Below are 18772 nucleotides of genomic sequence, written 5' to 3'. Positions count from 1 at the left end.
GCCACCTGGAACAAATATTTAAGCATTCCCTGGAACCTAAGTTCAAACATCCAGGTGCTTCATCCAGCCGATCTTGGCCGTGATAGGTGCTACTTCTGACCACTTAGTGGGCTGAAGAGGTCGCGCACCTCGTGGCATTCTCCGGCTCATCCGAGGCGCGATCATTGCTGGTTGAAAAAATATTAAACATTCAAAACCTAAGTTCAGACATGACTTGAAATACAGTCAGCCTTGGTGCTGATTTTCTTCCCACTTGTAGCCCACCAGGCTTTGCGATCTTTGGTTGAAAAGGATAAGCTCTTCTTCTTTCTCTTCTCTTTTCCAATCACGCAGGTTTTTGTCTTCTTTGTGCAGCCGAACTGCATTGAGCGTGGTCGGACAAGGAAGATGAGCGAAAGGTGTAAAGCGATGGTGTTTGCCAGATTGATTCTAAAAAGAATTGGACAAGAATTGACCGGTGAGGATGGTCTTCCAAACCCACGCGTGTAGAGCAAAACGGCTAAGCAGTCCAATCCGACACGCCTTTATCATCAGCTTGTTAGTAGGGCACGCAAAGAAGTGAATGGCCTGTGTCAGAAAACAAAGCTGCAGAGCTCTGGGTTGGCCACCTGGAAAGACACTGCCGACGAGGATGGGATTCGAACCCACACGCGCAGAGCACAATGGATTAGCAGTCCATCGCTTTAATCCACTCGCCACCTCGCCGATGGCCAGTTTGTAGCGACTTTTTGGAAGAAGACCTGAAAGGAGGAGTCAAATGGAAAGAACAGACATTGACAGAAAACAAGGGCCTAGCAATGTCAAAGAGAACTGAACAGAAGGCTGCTTCTGAAGAAGCTGCTGGCGGGGCTCTGACGGGATTTGAACCCGGACCTCTCGCACCCAAAGCGAGAATCATACCCCTAGACCAACGAGCCTACTGGGCACTGCGCTGCCCTGACCAGGGGTCTTCTGCAGGAACCCCTTGGCACCTCCCTAGCAGAGAGAAAGGAAAAGAACATCTACAGCAACTACAAAATAAGGGAATTTTTGTCATGAAAGTAGTTAAACACAAGAAATGAAAGACAAATAAGGAACTCGAACTAACATGGAAATAATTGAAGCCCTCGACACAGTGTCAAAGGCAAACAAATGACAGGCGGTCTCTGAATGGATTGAAAACTGGGGCTGGGCCTAACATGTAGATGGATTTTAGGAGGATGCTGCTTAAATGGTCAGATGGCCCTCAGAGCTTGAGCTCTTGGTCACTGAGGTTCCACCGAGATTTGAACTCGGATCGCTGGATTCAAAGTCCAGAATGCTGACCGTTACACCATGGAACCACAGCGATTCTGCGGAGAGGGAGAGTGACGGGATGGAAAGTGCCACAGTCAAATTGGTAGCATCAGTAGGGTGTCTGCACTTTTTTTAGTAAGGTAGAAAAGGCTGAAACCTGCACGCTTCAGAACTGTGCCCAAACGATACACCTGGGGTGCAGTATAGTACAAACGAGAGCGCCCGCTGAGGTAAGGGGCTGGACACATCTGTCCATGGCACCGAGTACTATTGCAAAAGGGGGCGTGGCCTCTGCCTTTCAGAACAAGAGGTGGAAAGCAGAGCTGCTGAGCTCTGGGTTGGCTACCTGAAAGACATCAAGCTTAAGAGGATGGATTCGAACCCACGCGCGCAGAGCACAATGGATTAGCAGCCCATCGCCTTAACCACTCTGTCACCTCGCCGATGACCAGTCTGCAAATCCGACTTGGCCGCTTTTTGCCAGATCTCCTTTCAACGCCCGAATGTACATTCAACCTATTTTCACGACGCTAGGCAGAAAGAGTGGAGGATCACGAGCATCGTGGACTGAAAAGATGGAGCGCTTCACGGATTTGGCGTGTCATCCTTTCGCAGGGGCCATGCTAATCTTCTCTGTATCGATCCACTTTAGTATATGTGCTGCCGGGCGAGCACAAGACTGCTGCTCGCTCCAGGTATGTGTACCCTTCGGTCCCCGCGAGCTCTCGCCAAGGTGGTAGGGTCCATCGAGCCGCCTCGACACTCAGATACCGTGGCTGTACTGGGGTGCAGCATAGTACACGCAGAAGCGCCCGCTGAGGCAAGGGGGCTGACACACCTGTCCATGGCACCGAGACCTATTGCAAAAGGGGGCGTGGCCTCTGCCTTTCTCAAAACAAGGGGTGGCAGGAAAGGAGAGAAAACAAAACCAGTCAGACTGGTGACAGCTGCGGCAGTTAAATACATGTAAGAACTGCAGCTGGGTTGTGGTGAAATATCTCTAGGGCAAAGGAGATGGGGAACGATTTTTAAAGCAGCGCCCCACGCTGAGACGGGCAGACCGGGATCCAGCGTAACGTGTTGTAAATGGTAGGGTGGATGCGGGAGGTAACCCTGCGACTGAGCTGCGATGAATACTGGGTCCTCTGGGTTAGCAGACACTTTTGCAGCCCCTAGGCCAGAAGGCTGACTGCGCGCGCGGTTTGAAGCTTGTTACCACCCTGTCGGTCCACGCCCACTTAGGTGGGCTGAAGAGGTCGCGCACCTCGTGGGCATTCTTTCGCAGAGGCAATATTGTAGCCTATGAGGCTCATCCGAGGCGCGATCATTGCTGGTTGAAAACTTTACCCAATACCTCGCCGGGATGACTTGAAATACAGTCAGCCTTGGCAATTTTTGCCAGCCTCCCGGAGGCTTTGCGCTTGGTTGAAAAGGATAAGCTCTCTTCTTCTTCTCTTCTCTTTTTTCAATCACGTGCAGGTTTTTGTCCTTTGTGCAGCCGAGGAACTGCATTGAGCGTGTCGGACAAGGAAGATGAGCGAAAGGTGTAAAGCGATGGTGTTTGCCAGATTGGATTCTAAAAAGAATTGACAAGAATTGACAGGTGAGGATGGTCTTCCAAACCCACGCGCAGAGCAAAACGGCTAAGCAGTCCAATCCGACACGCCTTATCATCAGCTCGTTAGTAGGGCACGCAAAGAAGTGAATGGCCTGTGTCAGAAAAACAAAGCTGCAGAGCTCTGGGTTGGCCACCTGGAAAGACACCAAGCGACGAGGATGGGATTCGAACCTCCACACGCAGAGCACAATGGATTAGCAGTCCATCGCCTTAATCCACTCGCCACCTCGCCGATGGCCAGTTTGTAGCGACTTCTTTGAAGAAGACCTGAAAGGAGGAGTCAAAATGGAAAGAACAGACATTGACAGAAAACAAGGGCCTAGCAGTGTCAAAGAGAACTGAACAGAAGGCTGCTTCTGAAGAAGCTGCTGGCGGGCTCGTCCGGGATTTGAACCCGGACCTCGCACACCCTAAGCGAGAATCATACCCCTAGACCAACGAGCCTACTGGGCACTGAGCTGCCCTGACCAGGGGTCTTCTGCAGGAACCCCTTGGCACCTCCCTAGCAGAGAGAAAGGAAAAGAACATCTACAGCAACTACAAAATAAGGGAATTTTTGTCATGAAAGTAGTTAAACACAAGAAATGAAAGACAAATAAGGAACTCTGAACTAACATGGAAATAATTGAAGCCTCGACACAGTGTCAAAGGCAAACAAATGACAGGCGGTCTCTGAATGGATTGAAAACTGGGGCTGGGCCTAACATGTAGATGGATTTTAGGAGGATGCTGCTTAAATGGTCAGATGGCCCTCAGAGCTTGAGCTCTTGGTCACTGAGGTTCCACCGAGATTTGAACTCGGATCGCTGGATTCAAAGTCCAGAATGCTGACCGTTACACCATGGAACCCCGGCGATTCTGGGCGGAGAGGAGAGAGACGGGATGGAAAGTGCCACAGTCAAATCGGAAGCATCAGTAGGGTGTCTGCACTTTTTTAGTAAGGTAGAAAAGGCTGAAACCTGCAAGCTTCAGAACTGTGCCCAAACGATACACCTGGGGTGCAGTATAGTACAAACGAGCAGCGCCCGCTGAGGTAAGGGGCTGGACACATCTGTCCATGGCACCGAGTACTATTGCAAAAGGGGGCGTGGCCTCTGCCTTTCTCAGAACAAGAGGTGGGCGGAAAGCAGAGCTGCTGAGCTCTGGGTTGGCTACCTGGAAAGACATCAAGCGAAGAGGATGGGATTCGAACCCACGCGCAGAGCACAATGGATTAGCAGCCCATCGCTTTAACCACTCTGTCACCTCGCCGATGACCAGTCTGCAAATCCGACTTGGCCGCTTTTTTGCCAGATCTCCTTTCAACGCCCGAATGTACATTCAACCTATTTTCACGACGCTAGGCAGAAAGAGTGGAGGAGCACGAGCATCGTGACTGAAAAGATGGAGCGCTTCACGGATTTGGCGTGTCATCCTTTCGCAGGGGCCATGCTAATCTTCTCTGTATCGATCCAATTTTAGTATATGTGCTGCCGTGGCGAGCACAAGACTGCTGCTCGGCTCCAGGTATGTGTACCCTTCGGTCCCCGCGAGCTCTCGCCAAGGTGGTAGGGTCCATCGAGCCGCCTCGACACTCTCAGATACCGCGGCTGTACTGGGGTGCAGTACAGTACACGAGCAGCGCCCGCTGAGGCAAGGGGCTGACACACCTGTCCATGGCACCGAGACCTATTGCAAAAGGGGGCGTGGCCTCTGCCTTTCTCAAAAAACAAGGGGTGGCAGGAAAGGAGAGAAAACAAAACCAGTCAGACTGGTGACAGCTGCGGCAGTTAAATACATGTAAGAACTGCAGCTGGGTTGTGGTGAAATATCTCTAGGGCAAAGGAGATGGGGAACGATTTTTAAAGCAAGCGCCCCACGCTGAGACGGGCAGACCGGGATCCAGCGTAACGTGTTGTAAATGGTAGGGTGGATGCGGGAGGTAACCCCGCGACTGAGCTGCGATGAATACTGGGTCCTCTGGGTTAGCAGACACTCTTTGCAGCCCCCAGGCCAGAAGGCTGACTGCGCGGCGGTTTGAAGCTTGTTACCACCCTGTCGGTCCACGCCCACTTAGGTGGGCTGAAGAGGTCGCGCACTCGTGGGCATTCTTTCGCAGAGGCAATATTGTAGCCTATGAGGCTCATCCGAGGCGCGATCATTGCTGGTTGAAAACTTTACCCAATACCTCGCCGGGATGACTTGAAATACAGTCAGCCTTGGTAATTTTTGCCAGCCTCTCCGGAGGCTTTGCGCTTGGTTGAAAAGGATAAGCTCTTCTTCTTTCTCTTCTTTTTTTCAATCACGCAGGTTTTTGTCCTTTGTGCAGCCGAGGAACTGCATTGAGCGTGTCGGACAAGGAAGATGAGCGAAAGGTGTAAAGCGATGGTGTTTGCCAGATTGGATTCTAAAAAGAATTGGACAAGAATTGACCGTGAGGATGGTCTTCCAAACCCACGCGCAGAGCAAAACGACTAAGCAGTCCAATCCGACACGCCCCTTATCATCAGCTCGTTAGTAGGGCACGCAAAGAAGTGAATGGCCTGTGTCAGAAAACAAAGCTGCAGAGCTCTGGGTTGGCCACCTGGAAAGACACCAAGCGACGAGGATGGGATTCGAACCCACGCGCAGAGCACAATGGATTAGCAGTCCATCGCTTAACCACTCGCCACCTCGCCGATGGCCAGTTTGTAGCGACTCTTTGGAAGAAGACCTGAAAGGAGGAGTCAAAATGGAAAGAACAGACATTGACAGAAAACAAGGGCCTAGCAGTGTCAAAGAGAACCGAACAGAAGGCTGCTTCTGAAGAAGCTGCTGGCGGGCTCGTCCGGGATTTGAACCCGGGACCTCTCGCACCCTAAGCGAGAATCATACCCCAGACCAACGAGCCTACTGGGCACTGAGCTGCCCTGACCAGGGGGTCTTCTGCAGGAACCCCCTTTGGCACCTCCCTAGCAGAGAGAAAGGAAAAGAACATCTACAGCAACTACAAAATAAGGGAATTTTTGTCATGAAAGTAGTTAAACACAAGAAATGAAAGACAAATAAGGAACTCGAACTAACATGGAAATAATTGAAGCCTCGACACAGTGTCAAAGGCAAACAAATGACAGGCGGTCTCTGAATGGATTGAAAACTGGGGCTGGGCCTAACATGTAGATGGATTTTAGGAGGATGCTGCTTAAATGGTCAGATGGCCCTCAGAGCTTGAGCTCTTGGTCACTGAGGTTCCACCGAGATTTGAACTCGGATCGCTGGATTCAAAGTCCAGAATGCTGACCGTTACACCATGGAACCCCGCGATTCTGGGCGGAGAGGGAGAGTGACGGGATGGAAAGTGCCACAGTCAAATCGGAAGCATCAGTAGGGTGTCTGCACTTTTTTAGTAAGGTAGAAAAGGCTGAAACCTGCAAGCTTCAGAACTGTGCCCAAACGATACACCTGGGGTGCAGTATAGTACAAACGAGCAGCGCCCGCTGAGGTAAGGGGCTGGACACATCTGTCCATGGCACCGGAGTACTATTGCAAAAGGGGGCGTGGCCTCTGCCTTTCTCAGAACAAGAGGTGGGCGGAAAGCAGAGCTGCTGAGCTCTGGGTTGGCTACCTGGAAAGACATCAAGCGAAGAGGATGGGATTCGAACCCACGCGCAGAGCACAATGGATTAGCAGCCCATCGCTTTAACCACTCTGTCACCTCGCCGATGACCAGTCTGCAACCGACTTGGCCGCTTTTTGCCAGATCTCCTTTCAACGCCCGAATGTACATTCAACCTATTTTCACGACGCTAGGGCAGAAAGAGTGGAGGAGCACGAGCATCGTGGACTGAAAAGATGGAGCGCCACGGATTTGGCGTGTCATCCTTTCGCAGGGGCCATGCTAATCTTCTCTGTATCGATCCAATTTTAGTATATGTGCTGCCGTGGCGAGCACAAGACTGCTGCTCGCTCCAGGTATGTGTACCCTTCGGTCCCCGCGAGCTCTCGCCAAGGTGGTAGGGTCCATCGAGCCGCCTCGACACTCAGATACCGCGGCTGTACTGGGGTGCAGTATAGTACACGAGCAGCGCCCGCTGAGGCAAGGGGCTGGACACACCTGTCCATGGCACCGAGACCTATTGCAAAAGGGGGCGTGGCCTCTGCCTTTCTCAAAACAAGGGGTGGCAGGAAAGGAGAGAAAAAACAAAACCAGTCAGACTGGTGACAGCTGCGGCAGTTAAATACATGTAAGAACTGCAGCTGGGTTGTGGTGAAATATCTCTAGGGCAAAGGAGATGGGGAACGATTTTTAAAGCAAGCGCTCCCACGCTGAGACGGGCAGACCGGGATCCAGCGTAACGTGTTGTAAATGGTAGGGTGGATGCGGAGGTAACCCCGCGACTGAGCTGCGATGAATACTGGGTCCTCTGGGTTAGCAGACACTTTGCAGCCCCCTAGGCCAGAAGGCTGACTGCGCGCGCGTTTTGAAGCTTGTTACCACCCTGTCGGGTCCACGCCCACTTAGGTGGGCTGAAGAGGTCGCGCACCTCGTGGGCATTCTTTCGCAGAGGCAATATTGTAGCCTATGAGGCTCATCCGAGGCGCGATCATTGCTGGTTGAAAACTTTACCCAATACCTCGCCGGGATGACTTGAAATACAGTCAGCCTTGGTAATTTTTGCCAGCCTCTCCGGAGGCTTTGCGCTTGGTTGAAAAGGATAAGCTCTTCTTCTTTCTCTTCTTTTTTCAATCACGCAGGTTTTTGTCCTTTGTGCAGCCGAGGAACTGCATTGAGCGTGTCGGACAAGGAAGATGAGCGAAAGGTGTAAAGCGATGGTGTTTGCCAGATTGGATTCTAAAAAGAATTGGACAAGAATTGACCGTGAGGATGGTCTTCCAAACCCACGCGCATAGAGCAAAACGGCTAAGCAGTCCAATCCGACACGCCCCTTATCATCAGCTCGTTAGTAGGGCACGCAAAGAAGTGAATGGCCTGTGTCAGAAAACAAAGCTGCAGAGCTCTGGGTTGGCCACCTGGAAAGACACCAAGCGACGAGGATGGGATTCGAACCCACGCGCAGAGCACAATGGATTAGCAGTCCATCGCTTTAACCACTCGCCACCTCGCCGATGGGCCAGTTTGTAGCGACTTTTTGGAAGAAGACCTGAAAGGAGGAGTCAAAATGGAAAGAACAGACATTGACAGAAAACAAGGGCCTAGCAGTGTCAAAGAGAACTGAACAGAAGGCTGCTTCTGAAGAAGCTGCTGGCGGGCCTCGTCCGGGATTTGAACCCGGGACCTCTCGCACCCTAAGCGAGAATCATACCCTAGACCAACGAGCCTACTGGGCACTGAGCTGCCCTGACCAGGGGTCTTCTGCAGGAACCCCTTGGCACCTCCCTAGCAGAGAGAAAGGAAAAGAACATCTACAGCAACTACAAAATAAGGGAATTTTTGTCATGAAAGTAGTTAAACACAAGAAATGAAAGACAAATAAGGAACTCGAACTAACATGGAAATAATTGAAGCCCTCGACACAGTGTCAAAGGCAAACAAATGACAGGCGGTCTCTGAATGGATTGAAAACTGGGGCTGGGCCTAACATGTAGATGGATTTTAGGAGGATGCTGCTTAAATGGTCAGATGGCCCTCAGAGCTTGAGCTCTGGTCACTGAGGTTCCACCGAGATTTGAACTCGGATCGCTGGATTCAAAGTCCAGAATGCTGACCGTTACACCATGGAACCCCGGCGATTCTGCGGAGAGGGAGAGTGACGGGATGGAAAGTGCCACAGTCAAATCGGAAGCATCAGTAGGGTGTCTGCACTTTTTTTAGTAAGGTAGAAAAGGCTGAAACCTGCAAGCTTCAGAACTGTGCCCAAACGATACACCTGGGGTGCAGTACAGTACAAACGAGCAGCGCCCGCTGAGGTAAGGGGCTGGACACATCTGTCCATGGCACCGGAGTACTATTGCAAAAGGGGGCGTGGCCTCTGCCTTTCTCAGAACAAGAGGTGGGCGGAAAGCAGAGCTGCTGAGCTCTGGGTTGGCTACCTGGAAAGACATCAAGCCGAAGAGGATGGGATTCAACCCCACGCGCAGAGCACAAATGGATTAGCAGCCCATCGCCTTAACCACTCTGTCACCTCGCCGATGACCAGTCTGCAAATCCGACTTGGCCGCTTTTTGCCAGATCTCCTTTCAACGCCCGAATGTACATTCAACCTATTTTCACGACGCTAGGCAGAAAGAGTGGAGGAGCACGAGCATCGTGACTGAAAAGATGGAGCGCCACGGATTTGCGCGTCATCCTTTCGCAGGGGCCATGCTAATCTTCTCTGTATCGATCCAATTTTAGTATATGTGCTGCCGTGGCGAGCACAAGACTGCTGCTCGCTCCAGGTATGTGTACCCTTCGGTCCCCGCGAGCTCTCGCCAAGGTGGTAGGGTCCATCGAGCCGCCTCGACACTCTCGTGATACCGTGGCTGTACTGGGGCAGCAGCAGTAGTACACGGCAGCGCCCGCTGAGGCAAGGGGCTGACACACCTGTCCATGGCACCGAGACCTATTGCAAAAGGGGGCGTGGCCTCTGCCTTTCTCAAAACAAGGGGTGGCAGGAAAGGAGAGAAAAACAAAACCAGTCAGACTGGTGACAGCTGCGGCAGTTAAATACATGTAAGAACTGCAGCTGGGTTGTGGTGAAATATCTCTAGGGCAAAGGAGATGGGGAACGATTTTTAAAGCAAGCGCCCCACGCTGAGACGGGCAGACCGGGATCCAGCGTAACGTGTTGTAAATGGTAGGGTGGATGCGGAGGTAACCCCATGACTGAGCTGCGATGAATACTGGGTCCTCTGGGTTAGCAGACACTCTTTGCAGCCCCCTAGGCCAGAAGGCTGACTGCGCGGCGGTTTGAAGCTTGTTACCACCCTGTCGGTCCACGCCCACTTAGGTGGGCTGAAGAGGTCGCGCACCTCGTGGGCATTCTTTCGCAGAGGCAATATTGTAGCCTATGAGGCTCATCCGAGGCGCGATCATTGCTGGTTGAAAACTTTACCCAATACCTCGCCGGGATGACTTGAAATACAGTCAGCCTTGGTAATTTTTGCCAGCCTCTCCGGAGGCTTTGCGCTTGGTTGAAAAGGATAAGCTCTTCTTCTTTCTCTTCTCTTTTTCAATCACGCAGGTTTTTGTCCTTTGTGCAGCCGAGGAACTGCATTGAGCGTGTCGGACAAGGAAGATGAGCGAAAGGTGTAAAGCGATGGTGTTTGCCAGATTGGATTCTAAAAAGAATTGGACAAGAATTGACCGTGAGGATGGTCTTCCAAACCCACGCTGCAGAGAGCAAAACGGCTAAGCAGTCCAATCCGACACGCCCCTTATCATCAGCTCGTTAGTAGGGCACGCAAAGAAGTGAATGGCCTGTGTCAGAAAACAAAGCTGCAGAGCTCTGGGTTGGCCACCTGGAAAGACACCAAGCGACGAGGATGGATTCGAACCCACGCGCAGAGCACAATGGATTAGCAGTCCATCGCTTTAATCCACTCGCCACCTCGCCGATGGCCAGTTTGTAGCGACTTTTTGAAGAAGACCTGAAAGGAGGAGTCAAAATGGAAAGAACAGACATTGACAGAAAACAAGGGCCTAGCAGTGTCAAAGAGAACTGAACAGAAGGCTGCTTCTGAAGAAGCTGCTGGCGGGCTCTGTCCGGGATTTGAACCCGGGACCTCTCGCACCCTAAGCGAGAATCATACCCCTAGACCAACGAGCCTACTGGGCACTGAGCTGCCCTGACCAGGGGGTCTTCTGCAGGAACCCCCTTTGGCACCTCCCTAGCAGAGAGAAAGGAAAAGAACATCTACAGCAACTACAAAATAAGGGAATTTTTGTCATGAAAGTAGTTAAACACAAGAAATGAAAGACAAATAAGGAACTCGAACTAACATGGAAATAATTGAAGCCCTCGACACAGTGTCAAAGGCAAACAAATGACAGGCGGTCTCTGAATGGATTGAAAACTGGGGCTGGGCCTAACATGTAGATGGATTTTAGGAGGATGCTGCTTAAATGGTCAGATGGCCCTCAGAGCTTGAGCTCTGGTCACTGAGGTTCCACCGAGATTTGAACTCGGATCGCTGGATTCAAAGTCCAGAATGCTGACCGTTACACCATGGAACCCCGCGCGATTCTGGGCGAGAGGGAGAGTGACGGGATGGAAAGTGCCACAGTCAAATCGGAAGCATCAGTAGGGTGTCTGCACTTTTTTAGTAAGGTAGAAAAGGCTGAAACCTGCAAGCTTCAGAACTGTGCCCAAACGATACACCTGGGGTGCAGTATAGTACAAACGAGAAGCGCCCGCTGAGGTAAGGGGCTGGACACATCTGTCCATGGCACCGAGTACTATTGCAAAAGGGGGCGTGGCCTCTGCCTTTCTCAGAACAAGAGGTGGGCGGAAAGCAGAGCTGCTGAGCTCTGGGTTGGCTACCTGGAAAGACATCAAGCGAAGAGGATGGGATTCGAACCCACGCGCAGAGCACAATGGATTAGCAGCCCATCGCCTTAACCACTCGGTCACCTCGCCGATGACCAGTCTGCAACCGACTTGGCCGCTTTTTGCCAGATCTCCTTTCAACGCCCGAATGTACATTCAACCTATTTTCACGACGCTAGGCAGAAAGAGTGGAGGAGCACGAGCATCGTGACTGAAAAGATGGAGCGCTTCACGGATTTGGCGTGTCATCCTTTCGCAGGGGCCATGCTAATCTTCTCTGTATCGATCCAATTTTAGTATATGTGCCGCCGCGGCGAGCAGCACAAGACTGCTGCTCGCTCCAGGTATGTGTACCCTTCGGGTCCCCGCGAGCTCTCGCCAAGGTGGTAGGGTCCATCGAGCCGCCTCGACACTCGTGATACCGCGGCTGTACTGGGGTGCAGTATAGTACACGAGCAGCGCCCGCTGAGGCAAGGGGGCTGGACACACCTGTCCATGGCACCGAGACCTATTGCAAAAGGGGGCGTGGCCTCTGCCTTTCTCAAAACAAGGGGTGGCAGGAAAGGAGAGAAAACAAAACCAGTCAGACTGGTGACAGCTGCGGCAGTTAAATACATGTAAGAACTGCAGCTGGGTTGTGGTGAAATATCTCTAGGGCAAAGGAGATGGGGAACGATTTTTAAAGCAAGCGCCCCACGCTGAGACGGGCAGACCGGGATCCAGCGTAACGTGTTGTAAATGGTAGGGTGGATGCGGAGGTAACCCTGCGACTGAGCTGCGATGAATACTGGGTCCTCTGGGTTAGCAGACACTCTTTGCAGCCCCCAGGCCAGAAGGCTGACTGCGCGGCGGTTTGAAGCTTGTTACCACCCTGTCGGTCCACGCCCACTTAGGTGGGCTGAAGAGGTCGCGCACCGTGGGGGCATTCTTTCGCAGAGGCAATATTGTAGCCTATGAGGCTCATCCGAGGCGCGATCATTGCTGGTTGAAAACTTTACCAAATACCTCGCCGGGATGACTTGAAATACAGTCAGCCTTGGTACTTTTTGCCAGCCTCTCCGGAGGCTTTGGCGCTTGGTTGAAAAGGATAAGCTCTTCTTCTTTCTCTTCTTTTTTTCAATCACGTGCAGGTTTTTGTCCTTTGTGCAGCCGAGGAACTGCATTGAGCGTGTCGGACAAGGAAGATGAGCGAAAGGTGTAAAGCGAAAGCGATGGTGTTTGCCAGATTGGATTCTAAAAAGAATTGGACAAGAATTGACCGTGAGGATGGTCTTCCAAACCCACGCGCAGAGCAAAACGGCTAAGCAGTCCAATCCGACACGCCCCTTATCATCAGCTCGTTAGTAGGGCACGCAAAGAAGTGAATGGCCTGTGTCAGAAAACAAAGCTGCAGAGCTCTGGGTTGGCCACCTGAAAGACACCAAGCGACGAGGATGGGATTCGAACCCACGCGCAGAGCACAATGGATTAGCAGTCCATCGCCTTAACCACTCGCCACCTCGCCGATGGCCAGTTTGTAGCGACTTTTTGGAAGAAGACCTGAAAGGAGGAGTCAAAATGGAAAGAACAGACATTGACAGAAAACAAGGGCCTAGCAGTGTCAAAGAGAACTGAACAGAAGGCTGCTTCTGAAGAAGCTGCTGGCGGGCTCGTCCGGGATTTGAACCCGGGACCTCTCGCACCCTAAGCGAGAATCATACCCCTAGACCAACGAGCCTACTGGGCACTGAGCTGCCCTGACCAGGGGGTCTTCTGCAGGAACCCCTTGGCACCTCCCTAGCAGAGAGAAAGGAAAAGAACATCTACAGCAACTACAAAATAAGGGAATTTTTGTCATGAAAGTAGTTAAACACAAGAAATGAAAGACAAATAAGGAACTCGAACTAACATGGAAATAATTGAAGCCTCGACACAGTGTCAAAGGCAAACAAATGACAGGCGGTCTCTGAATGGATTGAAAACTGGGGCTGGGCCTAACATGTAGATGGATTTTAGGAGGATGCTGCTTAAATGGTCAGATGGCCCTCAGAGCTTGAGCTCTGGTCACTGAGGTTCCACCGAGATTTGAACTCGGATCGCTGGATTCAAAGTCCAGAATGCTGACCGTTACACCATGGAACCCCGGCGATTCTGGCGGAGAGGAGAGTGACGGGATGGAAAGTGCCACAGTCAAATCGAAGCATCAGTAGGGTGTCTGCACTTTTTTAGTAAGGTAGAAAAGGCTGAAACCTGCAAGCTTCAGAACTGTGCCCAAACGATACACCTGGGGTGCAGTACAGTACAAACGAGCAGGCCCGCTGAGGTAAGGGGCTGGACACATCTGTCCATGGCACCGAGTACTATTGCAAAAGGGGGCGTGGCCTCTGCCTTTCTCAGAACAAGAGGTGGGCGGAAAGCAGAGCTGCTGAGCTCTGGGTTGGCTACCTGGAAAGACATCAAGCGAAGAGGATGGGATTCGAACCCACGCGCAGAGCACAATGGATTAGCAGCCCATCGCCTTAACCACTCTGTCACCTCGCCGATGACCAGTCTGCAACCGACTTGGCCGCTTTGCCAGATCTCCTTTCAACGCCCGAATGTACATTCAACCTATTTTCACGACGCTAGGCAGAAAGAGTGGAGGAGCACGAGCATCGTGACTGAAAAGATGGAGCGCCACGGATTTGGCGTGTCATCCTTTCGCAGGGGCCATGCTAATCTTCTCTGTATCGATCCAATTTTAGTATATGTGCTGCCGTGGCGAGCACAAGACTGCTGCTCGCTGCTCCAGGTATGTGTACCCTTCGGTCCCCGCGAGCTCGCCAAGGTGGTAGGGTCCATCGAGCCGCCTCGACACTCAGATACCGCGGCTGTACTGGGGTGCAGTATAGTACACGAGCAGCGCCCGCTGAGGCAAGGGGCTGGACACACCTGTCCATGGCACCGGAGACCTATTGCAAAAGGGGGCGTGGCCTCTGCCTTTCTCAAAACAAGGGGTGGCAGGAAAGGAGAGAAAACAAAACCAGTCAGACTGGTGACAGCTGCGGGCAGTTAAATACATGTAAGAACTGCAGCTGGGTTGTGGTGAAATATCTCTAGGGCAAAGGAGATGGGGAACGATTTTTAAAGCAAGCGCCCCACGCTGAGACGGGCAGACCGGGATCCAGCGTAACGTGTTGTAAATGGTAGGGTGGATGCGGGAGGTAACCCTGCGACTGAGCTGCGATGAATACTGGGTCCTCTGGGTTAGCAGACACTCTTTGCAGCCCCCTAGGCCAGAAGGCTGACTGCGCGGCGGTTTGAAGCTTGTTACCACCCTGTCGGTCCACGTCCACTTAGGTGGGCTGAAGAGGTCGCGCACCTCGTGGGCATTCTTTCGCAGAGGCAATATTGTAGCCTATGAGGCTCATCCGAGGCGCGATCATTGCTGGTTGAAAACTTTACCTAATACCTCGCCGGGATGACTTGAAATACAGTCAGCCTTGGCAATTTTTGCCAGCCTCTCCGGAGGCTTTGCGTTTGGTTGAAAAGGATAAGCTCTTCTTCTTTCTCTTCTCTTTTTTTCAATCACGTGCAGGTTTTTGTCCTTTGTGCAGCCGAGGAACTGCATTGAGCGTGTCGGACAAGGAAGATGAGCGAAAGGTGTAAAGCGATGGTGTTTGCCAGATTGGATTCTAAAAAGAATTGGACAAGAATTGACCGTGAGGATGGTCTTCCAAACCCACGCGCAGAGCAAAACGGCTAAGCAGTCCAATCCGACACGCCCCTTATCATCAGCTCGTTAGTAGGGCACGCAAAGAAGTGAATGGCCTGTGTCAGAAAACAAAGCTGCAGAGCTCTGGGTTGGCCACCTGGAAAGACACCAAGCGACGACGAGGATGGGATTCGAACCCACGCGCAGAGCACAATGGATTAGCAGTCCATCGCTTTAATCCACTCGCCACCTCGCCGATGGCCAGTTTGTAGCGACTTTTTGGAAGAAGACCTGAAAGGAGGAGTCAAAATGGAAAGAACAGACATTGACAGAAAACAAGGGCCTAGCAGTGTCAAAGAGAACTGAACAGAAGGCTGCTTCTGAAGAAGCTGCTGGCGGCTCTGTCCGGGATTTGAACCCGGGACCTCTCGCACCCTAAGCGAGAATCATACCCCTAGACCAACGAGCCTACTGGGCACTGAGCTGCCCTGACCAGGGGGTCTTCTGCAGGAACCCCCTTTGGCACCTCCCTAGCAGAGAGAAAGGAAAAGAACATCTACAGCAACTACAAAATAAGGGAATTTTTGTCATGAAAGTAGTTAAACACAAGAAATGAAAGACAAATAAGGAACTCGAACTAACATGGAAATAATTGAAGCCTCGACACAGTGTCAAAGGCAAACAAATGACAGGCGGTCTCTGAATGGATTGAAAACTGGGGCTGGGCCTAACATGTAGATGGATTTTAGGAGGATGCTGCTTAAATGGTCAGATGGCCCTCAGAGCTTGAGCTCTTGGTCACTGAGGTTCCACCGAGATTTGAACTCGGATCGCTGGATTCAAAGTCCAGAATGCTGACCGTTACACCATGGAACCCCGCGATTCTGGGGAGAGGGAGAGTGACGGGATGGAAAGTGCCACAGTCAAATCGGAAGCATCAGTAGGGTGTCTGCACTTTTTTAGTAAGGTAGAAAAGGCTGAAACCTGCAAGCTTCAGAACTGTGCCCAAACGATACACCTGGGGTGCAGTATAGTACAAACGGAGAGCGCCCGCTGAGGTAAGGGGCTGGACACATCTGTCCATGGCACCGAGTACTATTGCAAAAGGGGGCGTGGCCTCTGCCTTTCTCAGAACAAGAGGTGGGCGGAAAGCAGAGCTGCTGAGCTCTGGGTTGGCTACCTGGAAAGACATCAAGCGAAGAGGATGGGATTCGAACCCACGCGCAGAGCACAATGGATTAGCAGCCCATCGCCTTAACCACTCGGTCACCTCGCCGATGACCAGTCTGCAACCGACTTGGCCGCTTTTTTGCCAGATCTCCTTTCAACGCCCGAATGTACATTCAACCTATTTTCACGACGCTAGGCAGAAAGAGTGGAGGAGCACGAGCATCGTGACTGAAAAGATGGAGCGCTTCACGGATTTGGCGTGTCATCCTTTCGCAGGGGCCATGCTAATCTTCTCTGTATCGATCCAATTTTAGTATATGTGCTGCCGTGGCGAGCACAAGACTGCTGCTCGGCTCCAGGTATGTGTACCCTTCGGTCCCCGCGAGCTCTCGCCAAGGTGGTAGGGTCCATCGAGCCGCCTCGACACTCAGATACCGCGGCTGTACTGGGGTGCAGTATAGTACACGGCAGCAGCGCCCGCTGAGGCAAGGGGGCTGGACACACCTGTCCATGGCACCGAGACCTATTGCAAAAGGGGGCGTGGCCTCTGCCTTTCAAAACAAGGGGTGGCAGGAAAGGAGAGAAAACAAAACCAGTCAGACTGGTGACAGCTGCGGCAGTTAAATACATGTAAGAACTGCAGCTGGGTTGTGGTGAAATATCTCTAGGGCAAAGGAGATGGGGAACGATTTTTAAAGCAAGCGCCCCACGCTGAGACGGGCAGACCGGGATCCAGCGTAACGTGTTGTAAATGGTAGGGTGGATGCGGAGGTAACCCCGCGACTGAGCTGCGCTGCGATGAATACTGGGTCCTCTGGGTTAGCAGACACTCTTTGCAGCCCCCAGGCCAGAAGGCTGACTGCGCGGGCGGTTTGAAGCTTGTTACCACCCTGTCGGTCCACGCCCACTTAGGTGGGCTGAAGAGGTCGCGACCTCTGTGGGCATTCTTTCGCAGAGGCAATATTGTAGCCTATGAGGCTCATCCGAGGCGCGATCATTGCTGGTTGAAAACTTTACCTAATACCTCGCCGGGATGACTTGAAATACAGTCAGCCTTGGTAATTTTTGCCAGCCTCTCCGGAGGCTTTGGCGCTTGGTTGAAAAGGATAAGCTCTTCTTCTTTCTCTTCTTTTTTTCAATCACGCAGCAGGTTTTTGTCCTTTGTGCAGCCGAGGAACTGCATTGAGCGTGTCGGACAAGGAAGATGAGCGAAAGGTGTAAAGCGATGGTGTTTGCCAGATTGGATTCTAAAAAGAATTGGACAAGAATTGACCGTGAGGATGGTCTTCCAAACCCACGCGTGTAGAGCAAAACGGCTAAGCAGTCCAATCCGACACGCCCCTTATCATCAGCTCGTTAGTAGGGCACGCAAAGAAGTGAATGGCCTGTGTCAGAAAACAAAGCTGCAGAGCTCTGGGTTGGCCACCTGAAAGACACCCGCGACGAGGATGGGATTCGAACCCACGCGCAGAGCACAATGGATTAGCAGTCCATCGCTTTAACCACTCGCCACCTCGCCGATGGCCAGTTTGTAGCGACTTTTTGAAGAAGACCTGAAAGGAGGAGTCAAAATGGAAAGAACAGACATTGACAGAAAACAAGGGCCTAGCAGTGTCAAAGAGAACCGAACAGAAGGCTGCTTCTGAAGAAGCTGCTGGCGGGCTCGTCCGGGATTTGAACCCGGGACCTCTCGCACCCTAAGCGAGAATCATACCCCTAGACCAACGAGCCTACTGGGCACTGAGCTGCCCTGACCAGGGGGTCTTCTGCAGGAACCCCTTGGCACCTCCCTAGCAGAGAGAAAGGAAAAGAACATCTACAGCAACTACAAAATAAGGGAATTTTTGTCATGAAAGTAGTTAAACACAAGAAATGAAAGACAAATAAGGAACTCGAACTAACATGGAAATAATTGAAGCCCTCGACACAGTGTCAAAGGCAAACAAATGACAGGCGGTCTCTGAATGGATTGAAAACTGGGGCTGGGCCTAACATGTAGATGGATTTTAGGAGGATGCTGCTTAAATGGTCAGATGGCCCTCAGAGCTTGAGCTCTTGGTCACTGAGGTTCCACCGAGATTTGAACTCGGATCGCTGGATTCAAAGTCCAGAATGCTGACCGTTACACCATGGAACCCCGGCGATTCTGGGCGGAGAGGGAGAGTGACGGGATGGAAAGTGCCACAGTCAAATCGGAAGCATCAGTAGGGTGTCTGCACTTTTTTAGTAAGGTAGAAAAGGCTGAAACCTGCAAGCTTCAGAACTGTGCCCAAACGATACACCTGGGGTGCAGTATAGTACAAACGAGAGCGCCCGCTGAGGTAAGGGGCTGGACACATCTGTCCATGGCACCGAGTACTATTGCAAAAGGGGGCGTGGCCTCTGCCTTTCTCAGAACAAGAGGTGGGCGGAAAGCAGAGCTGCTGAGCTCTGGGTTGGCTACCTGGAAAGACATCAAGCGAAGAGGATGGGATTCGAACCCACGCGCAGAGCACAATGGATTAGCAGCCCATCGCCTTAACCACTCGGTCACCTCGCCGATGACCAGTCTGCAACCGACTTGGCCGCTTTTTTGCCAGATCTCCTTTC

The 18772-nt window shown here is 51.9% G+C and overlaps 30 non-coding genes across 30 annotated transcripts; 7 read left to right on the top strand and 23 right to left on the bottom strand.

Annotated features, from left to right (window-relative positions):
- Window positions 1-623: 623 nt before the first annotated feature.
- On the bottom strand, window positions 624-705 carry trnas-gcu. The gene has a single exon. It is a non-coding gene; the product is annotated as a tRNA-Ser (tRNA).
- A 545-nt stretch (window positions 706-1250) lies between these two features.
- trnaq-uug lies at window positions 1251-1322 on the bottom strand. The gene has a single exon. It is a non-coding gene; the product is annotated as a tRNA-Gln (tRNA).
- Window positions 1323-1844: 522 nt separating this feature from the next.
- Window positions 1845-1950, bottom strand: LOC122340470. Its single transcript, XR_006250247.1, has one exon. It is a non-coding gene; the product is annotated as a U6 spliceosomal RNA (small nuclear RNA).
- Window positions 1951-2548: 598 nt separating this feature from the next.
- On the top strand, window positions 2549-2688 carry LOC122340449. Its single transcript, XR_006250226.1, has one exon. It is a non-coding gene; the product is annotated as a U4 spliceosomal RNA (small nuclear RNA).
- Window positions 2689-3266: 578 nt separating this feature from the next.
- trnap-agg lies at window positions 3267-3337 on the bottom strand. Its single transcript has one exon. It is a non-coding gene; the product is annotated as a tRNA-Pro (tRNA).
- Window positions 3338-3670: 333 nt separating this feature from the next.
- Window positions 3671-3742, bottom strand: trnaq-uug. Its single transcript has one exon. It is a non-coding gene; the product is annotated as a tRNA-Gln (tRNA).
- Window positions 3743-4270: 528 nt separating this feature from the next.
- Window positions 4271-4378, bottom strand: LOC122340464. Its single transcript, XR_006250241.1, has one exon. It is a non-coding gene; the product is annotated as a U6 spliceosomal RNA (small nuclear RNA).
- A 601-nt stretch (window positions 4379-4979) lies between these two features.
- Window positions 4980-5120, top strand: LOC122340447. Its single transcript, XR_006250224.1, has one exon. It is a non-coding gene; the product is annotated as a U4 spliceosomal RNA (small nuclear RNA).
- A 977-nt stretch (window positions 5121-6097) lies between these two features.
- trnaq-uug lies at window positions 6098-6169 on the bottom strand. The gene has a single exon. It is a non-coding gene; the product is annotated as a tRNA-Gln (tRNA).
- Window positions 6170-6697: 528 nt separating this feature from the next.
- LOC122340472 lies at window positions 6698-6803 on the bottom strand. The gene has a single exon (XR_006250249.1). It is a non-coding gene; the product is annotated as a U6 spliceosomal RNA (small nuclear RNA).
- A 601-nt stretch (window positions 6804-7404) lies between these two features.
- On the top strand, window positions 7405-7545 carry LOC122340479. The gene has a single exon (XR_006250255.1). It is a non-coding gene; the product is annotated as a U4 spliceosomal RNA (small nuclear RNA).
- A 573-nt stretch (window positions 7546-8118) lies between these two features.
- Window positions 8119-8191, bottom strand: trnap-agg. The gene has a single exon. It is a non-coding gene; the product is annotated as a tRNA-Pro (tRNA).
- A 332-nt stretch (window positions 8192-8523) lies between these two features.
- Window positions 8524-8595, bottom strand: trnaq-uug. The gene has a single exon. It is a non-coding gene; the product is annotated as a tRNA-Gln (tRNA).
- A 530-nt stretch (window positions 8596-9125) lies between these two features.
- LOC122340474 lies at window positions 9126-9230 on the bottom strand. The gene has a single exon (XR_006250250.1). It is a non-coding gene; the product is annotated as a U6 spliceosomal RNA (small nuclear RNA).
- A 602-nt stretch (window positions 9231-9832) lies between these two features.
- Window positions 9833-9973, top strand: LOC122340478. Its single transcript, XR_006250254.1, has one exon. It is a non-coding gene; the product is annotated as a U4 spliceosomal RNA (small nuclear RNA).
- Window positions 9974-10547: 574 nt separating this feature from the next.
- Window positions 10548-10620, bottom strand: trnap-agg. The gene has a single exon. It is a non-coding gene; the product is annotated as a tRNA-Pro (tRNA).
- Window positions 10621-10955: 335 nt separating this feature from the next.
- trnaq-uug lies at window positions 10956-11027 on the bottom strand. Its single transcript has one exon. It is a non-coding gene; the product is annotated as a tRNA-Gln (tRNA).
- Window positions 11028-11553: 526 nt separating this feature from the next.
- LOC122340467 lies at window positions 11554-11664 on the bottom strand. Its single transcript, XR_006250244.1, has one exon. It is a non-coding gene; the product is annotated as a U6 spliceosomal RNA (small nuclear RNA).
- Window positions 11665-12264: 600 nt separating this feature from the next.
- Window positions 12265-12405, top strand: LOC122340456. The gene has a single exon (XR_006250233.1). It is a non-coding gene; the product is annotated as a U4 spliceosomal RNA (small nuclear RNA).
- Window positions 12406-12765: 360 nt separating this feature from the next.
- On the bottom strand, window positions 12766-12844 carry trnas-gcu. The gene has a single exon. It is a non-coding gene; the product is annotated as a tRNA-Ser (tRNA).
- Window positions 12845-12985: 141 nt separating this feature from the next.
- trnap-agg lies at window positions 12986-13057 on the bottom strand. Its single transcript has one exon. It is a non-coding gene; the product is annotated as a tRNA-Pro (tRNA).
- A 332-nt stretch (window positions 13058-13389) lies between these two features.
- Window positions 13390-13461, bottom strand: trnaq-uug. The gene has a single exon. It is a non-coding gene; the product is annotated as a tRNA-Gln (tRNA).
- A 520-nt stretch (window positions 13462-13981) lies between these two features.
- LOC122340471 lies at window positions 13982-14087 on the bottom strand. The gene has a single exon (XR_006250248.1). It is a non-coding gene; the product is annotated as a U6 spliceosomal RNA (small nuclear RNA).
- A 602-nt stretch (window positions 14088-14689) lies between these two features.
- LOC122340457 lies at window positions 14690-14830 on the top strand. The gene has a single exon (XR_006250234.1). It is a non-coding gene; the product is annotated as a U4 spliceosomal RNA (small nuclear RNA).
- Window positions 14831-15409: 579 nt separating this feature from the next.
- trnap-agg lies at window positions 15410-15482 on the bottom strand. The gene has a single exon. It is a non-coding gene; the product is annotated as a tRNA-Pro (tRNA).
- A 335-nt stretch (window positions 15483-15817) lies between these two features.
- trnaq-uug lies at window positions 15818-15889 on the bottom strand. The gene has a single exon. It is a non-coding gene; the product is annotated as a tRNA-Gln (tRNA).
- Window positions 15890-16413: 524 nt separating this feature from the next.
- On the bottom strand, window positions 16414-16521 carry LOC122340463. The gene has a single exon (XR_006250240.1). It is a non-coding gene; the product is annotated as a U6 spliceosomal RNA (small nuclear RNA).
- A 605-nt stretch (window positions 16522-17126) lies between these two features.
- Window positions 17127-17267, top strand: LOC122340448. Its single transcript, XR_006250225.1, has one exon. It is a non-coding gene; the product is annotated as a U4 spliceosomal RNA (small nuclear RNA).
- Window positions 17268-17842: 575 nt separating this feature from the next.
- On the bottom strand, window positions 17843-17914 carry trnap-agg. Its single transcript has one exon. It is a non-coding gene; the product is annotated as a tRNA-Pro (tRNA).
- A 334-nt stretch (window positions 17915-18248) lies between these two features.
- On the bottom strand, window positions 18249-18320 carry trnaq-uug. Its single transcript has one exon. It is a non-coding gene; the product is annotated as a tRNA-Gln (tRNA).
- Between the last annotated feature and the right edge of the window lie 452 nt (window positions 18321-18772).

This window comes from Puntigrus tetrazona, unplaced genomic scaffold (genome assembly GCF_018831695.1).
Source record: "Puntigrus tetrazona isolate hp1 unplaced genomic scaffold, ASM1883169v1 S000001057, whole genome shotgun sequence".
NCBI classification, from domain to species: domain Eukaryota; kingdom Metazoa; phylum Chordata; class Actinopteri; order Cypriniformes; family Cyprinidae; genus Puntigrus; species Puntigrus tetrazona.
Note: the sequence above shows the minus strand (reverse complement) of the source record. Positions and strands in the feature narration are given on the sequence as shown.